The sequence below is a fragment of the Salvelinus sp. IW2-2015 genome, linkage group LG4q.2 (assembly GCF_002910315.2).
Source record: "Salvelinus sp. IW2-2015 linkage group LG4q.2, ASM291031v2, whole genome shotgun sequence".
In the NCBI taxonomy this organism is placed as follows: Eukaryota; Metazoa; Chordata; class Actinopteri; order Salmoniformes; family Salmonidae; genus Salvelinus; species Salvelinus sp. IW2-2015.
The window spans coordinates 5,431,465-5,443,906 of NC_036843.1; positions in this window are offsets into that span (position 1 = coordinate 5,431,465).

A 12,442-nucleotide genomic window follows, 5' to 3' on the forward strand; every position below is an offset into this window, starting at 1 on the left:
ACAGCTTGATATGGTTGGATTGGGTGATTTAAAAGGAAGCTGACCACCAGAATCACACCAAATAATAATTTATGAACAACTGCCTTAAAAATGGGTCAAAGATAAACACATTGAGACAACTGTTGTTAGCCCAATTGTTGTTATTCTGCAAGATATGAGCTCTGATAATGCATTCATAATTATACAAGGCACAGTCCAATTCAACTGAATCTTTTCCTCTACCAGGCTCTCAAAACCTAAAAGGTTTTGCGGTGAAAAAGATGGAAGGAAACAAACCGACTGAGAATTACGGCTGCTCCAAGACACTGTCTGATTGGCTGTATCTGAAAAAAAAAAATATCAGCCTGCAGAAAAATGAAGAAATAGAGAAAAACAACAAGAACACAAAAGACAGAGGAAAACATAATTCTTCCCTCACTTCCCTCACTTTGTTTCCTTGATTTTCTCCCTGGCAGTAATTCAATGCAAATCTTCCAGCAGTCAAACACATTTCAGAAAATGAATGGAGCTTTATGGTTTCAAATGTAATTTGCTAACAGTTAATGAAAACCCTCTCAATATAAACAGAGGGGTGCTTATTGAACTGGCGACGGGGAACGTTGAAACACCAACGCTCGGTCCGTCTGATATTTACAGATGGGCCCTTCTATTCCCAGGGGAGATGAGATAGGGTGCCAATCTAATTTCAAAACGTGTGTAACGATATCTGCTCGGGCACATGTGGTCGTGTTTACTCACCGTGTGGAAATGCATTTTGGAAATGCCAACTTGTGTGTCTGCATGTTCCATGACCTGCTAGTGTTTCATGTGAGAGTGCTATTCCTAGTGGTAAGCCCACCTGTTCTGCCCCCCAACAGAAACAGAAAACGAATAGGTAAACAGAAAGTGGTCAATAAATGGTGTTCAGCTACTGTTAGGGGACTTGCATGTGTTGAGCCCATCCTTTGTGAAGAAAGTCATTTTCCTGAGTCTGTTGAAAGCAACAGCATATGAGACAGTCATAACTATTTAGTTAGTGTCCTTAACAGACACATTTTTCAGCATTTATTTGACATACTCCATGTCCCTTCGAAAAATTCCAAAACTGTCTGGAGGCCTCAGCAGTGACACCAAGAGAGCATATGTTGATATGTGTGTAACGCTTAGCAGATTCACCCTGGGAGAAAGTTTGTCTCCTGTGTGTGTGTTTATGTATGTGTATCTATTTGTGTGTGTGGAGGGAGGGAGGTAGCCTGATGACTCATATTAAATTATTCCTCTGCTCTGTTGTTTGTAACATACTTTAGTCTGACTGATTGAACTGATTCCAGAGGCAGATCCAAAACATCGCCAGCAGAGAAGAGATACTCAGAGTGGACTTCTAGTCATACACCACCCACCGCTTCCAAGTATATTACTCGCTAAAATGTTCGGTCTCTGGGTAATAAAGTTGATGAGCTGAGGGCGAGGATTTCCTTCCAGAGAGACATCAGGGATTATAACATACTGTTTAATGGAAGCATGGCTCTCTCGGGATATACTGTCTGTCCGTACAGCCAGTTGGGTTCTCAGTTCATCACACAGACAGGAATAAATATCTCTCTGGGAAGAAGAAGGGCGGGGGTATTTTTCATGATTAAATAACTACTCATGGTTTGATTGTAAAAACATACAGTACAGGAACTCAAGTCCTTTTGTTCACCCGACCTAGAATACCTCATCAAATGCCATCCGCATTACCTCACCAGAGAATTATCTTCGGTTATCGTCACAGCCGTGTATTTTCCCCCTCAAGCTTATACCACGACGGCCCTCAAAGAACTTCACTGGGCTTTATGCAAACTGGAAGCCACATATCCTGAGGTCGCATTTATTGTCTCTTGGGATTTTAACAAAGCAAATTTTAGGAAAATACTACAAAAGTTATATCAACACATTGACTGTAGTACTCGCGCTGCTAAAACACTCGACCACTGCTACTCCAACTTCCGGGATGCCTACAAGGCCCTCCCCCAACCTCCCTTCGTAAAATCTGAGCACGACTCCATTTTATTCCTCTATTCCTATAGGCAGAATCTCAAACAGGAAGTGGCCGTGCTAAGGACTAATCAACGCTGGTCTGACAAATCGGAATACTGGGATATTTTCCGGGTAGCCTCCGACAATAACATCGACGAATACACTGATACGGTGACTGAGTTTATCAGGAAGTGTATAGGAGATGTTGTACCCACTGTGACTCTTAAATCCTACCCTAACCAGAAACCATGAATAGATGGCATCATTCGCGCAAACCTCCGCATTTAACCATGGCAAGGTGACTGGGAATATGGCTGCATACAAACAGTGTAGTTATTCTCTCCGTAAGGCATTCAAAGAGGCAAAACGTCAGTATAGAGATAAAGTGGAGTCGTAAATTCAACAGCTCAGACACGAGACGTATGTAGCAGGGCCTACAGACAATCACGGACTACAAAAGGAAAACCAGCCACGTCACGGACACCGACGTCTTGCTTCCGGACAAGCTAAACATCTTATTTGACCCGCTTTGAGAACAACACAGTGCCCGCTACCAAGGAATGAGGGCTCTCCTTCTCCGTGGCCGACGTTAGTCAGACATTTAGGTGTGTTAACCCTCGCAAGGTTGCTGGCACAGACGGCATCCCTAGCCGCATCCTCAGAGCATGCACAGACCAGCTGGCTGGAGTGTTAACTTCTTGACGCTAAGGGCCAGAATCTTTTTTTTTTTCAATAACGTTCCCAAGGTAAACGGACTATTTCTCAGGCCCAGATCGTAGAATATGCATATAATTTACAGATTAGGATAGAAAACACTCCAAAACTCCAACACTCCATGGATACTGTAATGGCATTGAATAGAGAACTACAAAACCCCCCAAAAAACTACTTCCTGAATGGATTTTTTTCAGGTTTTTGCCTGCCAAATCAGTTCTGTTATACTCACACACACTATTTTAACAGTTTTGGAAACTTTAGAGTGTTTTCTATCCAAATCTACCAGTTATATGCATATCATATCTTCTGGGCCCGAGAAGCAGGCAGTTTAATTTGGGCATGCATTTCATCCAAAATTCCGAATTTATTTATTTATTTTATTTTATTTTACCGTTATTTTACCAGGTAAGTTGACTGAGAACACGTTCTCATTTGCAGCAACGACCTGGGGAATAGTTACAGGGGAGAGGAGGGGGATGAATGAGCCAATTGTAAACTGGGGATTATTAGGTGACCGTGATGGTTGAGGGCCAGATTGGGAATGCTGCCCCCTACCCTAGAGAAGTTAATTGCAGTATAAATGGAGTGTGAATAGTAAGTGTTTATGTCGACACCGAGTTGCCTGAGTGTAGCCATTTGAACTGAATTCAACCCTCTTTTTTTGGTCATCATACCGCAGCCATGTTTGAGGCTGGACGTGAGACGCTCATGGTGCTCCTGACCACATTTGGGATTAAAAAAAAATGTTAACAAAGACCTCAGAGGGTGAATGATGGCTTGGGTCGTGGTCTCAAGGGTGGGTGTCTGGAGTATGGGGATTAGGGGCTGGAGATGAGGAGTGAGTGAGTGGCATCCTGACAGGCCGGTGGCATCAAGTGTGACAAATTCCTGGGTGTGCGGGGCCACCAGCGCCGGAGCGTGCCATACAAACACACCCCCTGAGCCCGGAGCACGGCCCCTGCCACACATCTGGAGGGGAACCTGATCCTTTTCCACAGCCTGGGGGGCTGGGGTGGGGGCTGAGAGGTGGTGTGGGGAAGGGGACGTTCCTTTCACTTGTGAGCTGACCCCTCCATGCAACCCTGTTGGCACTTACAGGTGAGGTCAAGATTGTAAAACATCAGAATGTACAGTTGGCGAGTTGCAGGGGGTCCATGGGCCTGCGTCAAGGGGGAGGGTAAGTCCAGACCTATTTGCATCACTCCATATGTGTTTGTGTGTTTGTGTGATTGTGTGTGTGAGGCCCAGCTGAATGACAGTGTCATTGAGGGTGGTGCAGGTTTTCTAAACATTGTATATCGTATTGTTGGGGGGAGGGGGGTGAAAATGGGAGGTGGGGGGGTGGGTTACAGGTTCGGGGGGCAGCTGAGACCAACATCTCCATCTCAGCAAACTCCAAATGACCATATTTTCCTCATTCATCCTTCAATTCTTCCATGCTGTGGGCTTATTTGTCTTTTTTTTTGTAAGATCTTTTATTTTTATTTTTTACAGCACAAAGCATACATTACACATACAGAAGACAACATACAGATGCACACAAACATCAACGACATCACTCCTGCCCAGACCCACCTGTTCTCACCTCCAGGGCCTGCACTACTCTCCGCCACAATGTCCTCAAATTGCACCCTTTTGTTCCTCTCCATCGCCCATGCTCTTTCAATATTTAGATAATTGAGTGTATGATTTTTCCATTGTCTTAATGATTGAGGATTGATTGATTTCCAGTATTTTTGTATACATTTTTTCAAGATAATTGATGAGAAGAGTACCGTCCAACTCATCAGGTATCTCACTGCACCTGCATATGACGTCTTGATATATGCAGACACTGATTAAAAGTACATTGATAACAACCAACTTTCTAACTCTGCCCATAACTTTTGTACTTTACAGCATTCCCAGACAGCATGGAATATTGAGTCATTGTTAGTTTTACACTTAAGACAACTCTGTTGTACTGAAGATTTTGTGAATTTTGTCTCTTGTATAATACATTCTATACATTAGTTTATACTGTATTAAGTGTACGTTTACGTTAACTGTAATTTCGTTCGTTATATTCCAACATTCCCTCAATTTTTTTGCCAGTTATTTGGCTTTTCTCCGCAATGGAAATTCCACGTGCCACATCAAGACAGGCATTTTACTATTCTGGCTCCGCTCGTCCTGGTCCTAAGGGGTGAGCTGCAGATAGAGCAGTATGCACAAGCCTACAGAGAAGTAGTGACAAATGTTTCTCCCCTCACCTTTCTCTCGGGAGATTTAGTGACTCGCTTGACTATTTAATCCAGGACTTTTCATATTTTTGAGACAATGGCGACACTTCACAGGGCTCTTCTTTTTTCTTTCTTCACAATCCAGCACCTTATTACTTTAACTAGTCTGCTCATGTTCAAGATATGTCCCTTGGGTTTGACAAAATATCAGATTTTCATTGAACAAAGTCCCCATTTTCAACGGGGTCGTTTTCATGAGGCGTTATAATAAAGCATTCCATGCAATTCACCGTTATAATAAAGCATTCTATGCATCATTGCATTTGCAAACTTACAGTGCATTCTGAAAATATTCAGACCATTCACTTTTTCCACATTTTGTTACGTTACAGCCTTATTCTAAAATGGATTAAATAAAACATGTTCCTCATCAATCTACACACAATACCCCATAATGAAGAAGCAAAAACAGGTTATAAGACATTTTTGCAAATGTTTTAAAAAACTGGAAAGTATTCAGACCCTTTGCTATGAGACTCGAAATTTGAAAGGCGCACACAGGTATATATAAGGTGTGTCAGTTGACAGTGCACGTCAGAGCACAAACCAAGCCATGAAGTCGAAGGAACTGTCCGTAGAGCTCCGAGACAGGATTGTGTCGAGGCACAGATCTGGGGAAGGGTACCAAAAAAGTCAGCAGCTTTGAGGGTCCCTAAGCACACAGTGGCCTCAGTCATTTTTAAATGGAAGAAGTTTTGAACCATCAACACTCTCCCTAGAGCTGGCCGCCCGGCCAAACTGAGCAATCGGGGGAGAAGGGCCTTGGTCAGCGAGGTGACCAAGAAACCGATGGTCACTCTGACAGAGCTCCAGAGTTAATCTGTGGAGATGAGAGAACATTCCAGAAGGACAACCATCTCTGCAGCACTCCACCAAGCAGGCCTTTATGGTAGAGTGGCCAGATGATAACCACTCAGTAAAAGGCACCTAAAGGACTCTCAGACCTTCAAAAACAAGATTTTCTGGTCTGATGAAACCAAGATTGAACTTTTTGGCCTCAATGCCAAGCGTCACGTCTGGAGAAAACCTGGCACCATCCATATGGAGCAAAGTACAGAGAGATCCTTGATGAAAACCTGCTCCAGAACGCGCAGGACCTCAGACTGGAGCGAAGGTTCATCTTCCAAAAGGACAACGACCTTAAAACCTCTACCGCTTCTCTCTCCCGGATCCGGGATCCTCCTCATCAAAAAAGCTGACTAGCATAGCCTAGCCTAACGCGACAGGGATATCATATAATATAATATCGCCTCCCTACCTCTGAGGAAGTACAGTTCCCACTCAGCCCAGTCAAAACTGTTCGCTGCTCTGGCACCCCAATGGTGGAACAAACTCCCTCACGACGCCAGGTCAGCGGAGTCAATCACCACCTTCCGGAGACACCTGAAACCCCACCTCTTTAAGGAATACCTAGGATAGGATAAAGTAATCCTTCTAACCCCTCCCCCCCCTTAAAAGAGTTAGATGCACTATTGTAAAGTGGTTGTTCCACTGGATATCATAAGGTGAATGCACCAATTTGTAAGTCGCTCTGGATAAGAGCGTCTGCTAAATGACTTAAATGTAAATGTAAATGTAATATTCATGAAATCACAAGACCAATACAGCAAATGAAAGATAAACATCTTGTGAATCCAGCCATCATTTCCGATTTTTAAAATGTTTTACAGCGAAAACACAATATGTATTTCTATTAGCTAACCACAATAGCAAAAGACTCAACCGCATATTTTCACCATTGTTCTACCGCATAGGTAGCTATCACAAAACCGACCAAATAGAGATATAATTAGTCACTAACCAAGAAACAACTTAATCAGATGACAGTCTTATAACATGTTATACAATAAATGTATGTTTTGTTCGAAAATGTGCATATTTGAGGTATAAATCATAGTTTTACATTGCAGCTACCATCAAAAATATCACCAAAGCAGCCAGAATAATTACAGAGAGCAACGTGAAATACCAAAATTCTCATCATAAAACATTTATGAAAAATACATGGTGTACAGCAAATGAAAGATAAACATCTTGTGAATTCAGCCAATATTTCCGATTTTTTTAAGTGTTTTACAGCGAAAACACAATATAGCTTTATATTAGCTTACCACAATAGCCAAACACACAACCGCATTTATTCACCGCATAGATAGCATTCGCAAAAACCAGCAAAAGATATAAAATTAATCACTAACCTTGACCAACTTCATCACATGACAGTCTTATAACATCAGGTTATACAATACACTTATGTTTTGTTCGAAAATGTGCATATTTAGAGCTGCAAACCGTGGTTATACATTGTGAATATGTAGCATCGATTCACCAAATTGTCCGGAGATATTTTGGACACTCACCTAATCTGACCAAAGAACTCATCATAAACTTTACTAAAAAATACATGTTGGACAGCAAATGGAAGATACACTAGTTCTTAATGCAACCGCCGTGTTAGATTTAAAAAAATAACTTTACCATAACAAACAGCTTACGTTATAGCGAGACAGCGCCGAAAAAGGGCGAATAATAGGACTTAACATTTTCCACAGAAATACAAAATAACATCATCAATTGTTCTTACTTTTGCTGAGCTTCCATCAGAATCTTGTACAAGGAGTCCTAGGCCAGAATAAATCGTTGTTTGGTTTTAGAATGTCCTTCTCTCCTGTCGAATTCGCTCCACAAGGCTAGCCAATGTTGATGACGTTCCCAATTTCTCTCGACGCAGAGAACGGAAAACTCAAAGTCCCATTAAACGTTGAATAAACTGATGAAACTCGGTTGAAAAAACCTACTTTATGATGTTTTTCTAATATCTATCAAATAAAAACAGAGCCGGAGATATTAGCCGTGTATACCGAACGCTTATCATAAGACAACATGGAGGCACTTCCCGCGCCTAGGTAGAGAAAGGAAATTCTGGTCACGTCATTCCAAGAGCTCTTGTTCGACCTCAGATCAAGCTAGACACCCCATTCCACCTTCCACTGCCTGTTGACATCTAGTGGAAGGCGTATGCAGTGCATGCATATCCATAAATATTAGGCAATTGAATAGGCAGGCCCTGGAACAGAGCATCGTTTTCAGATTTTTCACTTCCTGTCTGGAAGTTTGCTGCAAAATGAGTTCTGTTTTACTCACAGATATAATTCAAACAGTTTTAGAAACTTGAGAGTGTTTTCTATCCAATAGTAATAATAATATGCATATTGTACGATCTAGAATAGAGTATGAGGCCGTTTAAATTGGGCACGATTCTTTCCCAAAGTGAAAACAGCACCCCCTATTCACAAGAAGTTTTAAGCACACAACACAACGCAGGAGTAGCTTCAGGGCAATTCTCTGAATGTCCTTCAGTGGCCCAGCAATAGAACGGACTTCAACCCAATCAATCATCTCTGGGGAGACCTGAATATAGCTGTGCAGCAATGCTGCCCATCCAACCTGACAGAGCTTGAGACGATCTGCAGAGAAGAATGGGAGAAACTGCCCAAATACAGGTGTACCAAGCTTTTAGTGTCATACCCAAGAAGAATCCAGGCTGTATCGCTGCCAAAGGTGCTTCAACAAAGTACTGAGTAAAGGGTCTGAATACTTTTGTAAATGTGATATTTCAGTTTTTTTATTTTTAATACATTTACAAAAAATTCGTAAAACCTGTTTTTGTTTTGTCATTACTGCGTATTGTGTGTAGATTGATGAGGGGAAAAAATATTTTAAAATAAGGCTGTAACGTAACAGAATGTGGAAAAAGCCAAAGGGTCTGAATACTTTCTGAATGCACTGTATGTAAGAACGTACTATTCATAATGTGATGACTAAATTGGATAGTCATAATTTAGGCCAAAAAAATCATTCATTCACTGTTTGCAAAAAATACCTCAACGTAGTGGAATAGGCCTAGGCTAGGCTATATCAGATACGTTTCTTTTCCTTTCTTTGCACGGGAAAATTGTGGCCCTTTATAAACACATTTAAATCATTTCTACTACACTTTATATGACTGGAGACATTAGCAGCGTCTTTTTAATACGACTTTCTAGCCTAGTGTTTGATATGCAATGCAATGGTGGAGAAAACGTTTGGAACCATGTCCCTGTTTGACCGCAAGGTTTTATGGGTTTTGACACCTCCATTGTGGGGCTCTATTAACAGGCAGTGTTGACGAGTGTCCTAACGAGAACATAAACATTTCTAGCTATCTCACTTAAAATCAGGCATTATCAGCTCATTATTATGGATATATTCAAATTAATGTGAATAGAAAACAGCTACTTTGCTGTTATTCTGGCTGCAGAGTTCATGACTGTGCGGTCATGACTGTGTTAGCCGTAGCTAGCTATCAAGCAAGGGATAAGAACGTTGCCAGCGAGCATGACAACGGAACATAAAGAACGAATGACTGGGTCACGTCGATAAATATCGAAGTAATCAAACGAACGACTGGGTCATGTCTCTAGCAACCAAAAGATGAGAAAGTGTGAATAGGCTTATTAAAATAAAAATATGAAAGTTTTTTTTTCTACTGCTAAATGTGTGCTTTTCTATTGTTTTCTTTGGCAACTGTGGTATAAGCGGGATGAATGCCTCCGTTCTGTACATTACCTTGGAAAAATGAACTCCTCAAAGGGACTCAACTCCACCTCGTCCTGCTGCGTCGTCCATTATTTCCAAGGTGATGTTCAGAACATTGGCGTTTAACCCTTAGCAAGCTCAGCTTGCCCTAGCCTTATAGACATGCCGCCTATGGTCATTTTCCAACACAAAGGTGACGTAAAACTCTTGCAATTAGATCTGTCGAAATGAGGGATGTCACTTTAAAAGAATGCCAGGAAGAATATGTTTGTCAATATTCCTCAGTTAATGGAGTCTTAATCAATGCCACTGTAAAGAAATCACTTTTCTCGCAGACACATTCCACCGAGGTCCTCATAGCCAAAGTGAATCGCTCATCACACAATGACAAGCGCGAATATCCACTGACACAATGTTATCTGCTCTTCCACAAAGCAGTTTGGCTGGTTCTCTGGAAAATCTGCTCCACCCTCTCTATCTTAAACATTGATGGCTTCAGGATGGTGGCGGGATGCCTGGAGAGCCCAATGATGGTACGGATCTTTAATAAATGTGTCTCCTTGAGTACAATGAGGGACGATAGTTGTTAACATTATTATGTATCGACCAGTTCGACTCCCCTTTCCCAAGGCTGTGCACGACGGGCCATTACTCATCTCAGGCACCCCTCTCGGGTCTGTTGGGTGTCCCTGACAGCGCCTTTCTCCACTGTCCCCTCTCTGTCCATGTGATAGGACTGTATACTCTCCTTGACAACCCCAAGCAGAGGCCTCTGTTAGAATACTCTAGGAATGCATCCTCCCTTCTTTGTTTCCTTGAGATAAATACAGATCTATAAATGAATGGATAGGTGTAACCCCAATTGCTTGTAATAATCCACCCAACCTCAAATATTTGATTACAAGTAAGGTAGAAAGAAAGGATGCTTTTTTGAACTATTTGAACAGGGCTAGTGTCTCATAGTAAAGGAAACATAGAGGGATGATGGAAATATGCAGTTCTCTGATGTGAGGCCAGATGTCTTTCAGCTGTAAAGGATGGGTAGCATGGATCTGACAACCCTGAAAGGCTGAAAGACAATTCAATTCAGCAAGAATGTCCGAATGACTTTCCAGAGCAATGGATCATCTTGGTTAAAGGTTAAAGGGTTGACCAGGTTAAAGGGTTGACCATGTTAAGAAGCGTGTGTGTGTGTGTGTGTGTGTGTGTGTGTGTGTGTGTGTGTGTGTGTGTCAGCGTGAGCGCTATTGTGCACAAACTTGTGGGTGTATGTATAACTTTGAGACATATTTTTATGAATGAAGGACTGTGTTTGTGAGTGTTTGTGTGTGACAGTGCATGATGGCATTTCATCTGACTGAGGACAGTCTGCATGCAAGCGCACATACTCACCATACACATACACACACACCTTCAAACACAAACACACATCGCAGCTCATGAGGAGGACCCCAAAATCACCAACTAGGGGATGGATCCATCAGGATGAGTGTATCCAATCACCATGGCCGCTCCTGTCTAGGTCTATTTGATGTCCTGCTGAAGATGGATTACGAGTCCATCGCTGGGTCACTGAAGATCAAATATCAATTTCCAGGATGAGCATGCAAACCTATGTACCAATATGGTTCTGTTTCCAATCATGTTATTTTTCTGACGTGTTTCACTTAAAGCTGCAATATATAACTTTTTGGGCGACTTGACCAAATTCACGTAGACATATGAGTTATAGATCTGTCATTCCTATTGAAAGCTAGTCTAAGAAGTGGTATAGCTGTGCTATGTGTGCTATTTCTATGTTTCATGTACTTAAGTTACATTTTTGCATCTTTTACTTTCAGTTCAGCTTCAAGCAGCTGAAAATAGAATATGTTTGGTTATGGGAAATATATTTCAGAGAGGCTTAGATAGTAGAATGATTCTCTACACTATACTTGCTTGTTTTGTCACATAAACTGAAAAGAGGTGAACTATTCACATTTTTGCAACCAGGAAATGCCGGAGCGATTTCTGCATAGTGCACCTGTTAAGAGATTACACCGTTTTGACTTCAGTGAAGGTTAATTATTTTCTTCTCTATCCAGAGTTCATTTCTATATAATATGTTGTTACTGTAAAGCTTTTTGTCCTCTGTTATGCAATGTTAATATCAATGGGAGCATTGTCCGAGAGTTTTGTGAATCAGGAATTCAAGATGTCAACTGCTCAACTTAGACCTCAGCATTGGTCGACTGTCTTGAATCAAAGCCATCAGCAGAATCAGGGCATGTTCAATCAAACAGTGCATTGTCATTGCACCGGGTCAAACTAACCTGATCATCATTCATTAAGAGCTAACTTTCTATGCTCAATCATTGCAACCTCGTTGGAGCCAACCCAAGCCTGTGTCAGTTCAGGAAGGAGCCTTCCATGCTGTGTGTGTGTGTGCGCGTGCCCATACGGACTTTTTAAAATGTTAAATACATTCCAACATATAATACGGAATGTATTTAAATGTATATATAAATGAATGTAAAATGTATATCACAGTTAAATGCATAATTTCTTTATTGGTAAATATATTTTAAAACCTATTTGGAAATGTTTTGTAAAATATATTCCAACATGCATTTAAATGTACTTGTAAGAAATATATTTTGTAATTAAAATGTATGGCAAATGTAAAAAGATTGGCTAAATTGTAACGAAATGGTGGCTGTCTTAACAACAATTTTTTGTCCTCGCTAGAGACAGGTATATCGGCTGTCCAGTTTTTTCAGGAGGTGCTGCAGCACCCTCAGCACCCCTACTTCACGGAGGTCCTTTCAAGTGGATATTTCACAGATGTGGTAAATTCCCACTTGGTTACAAACGCACCATAATTCCAC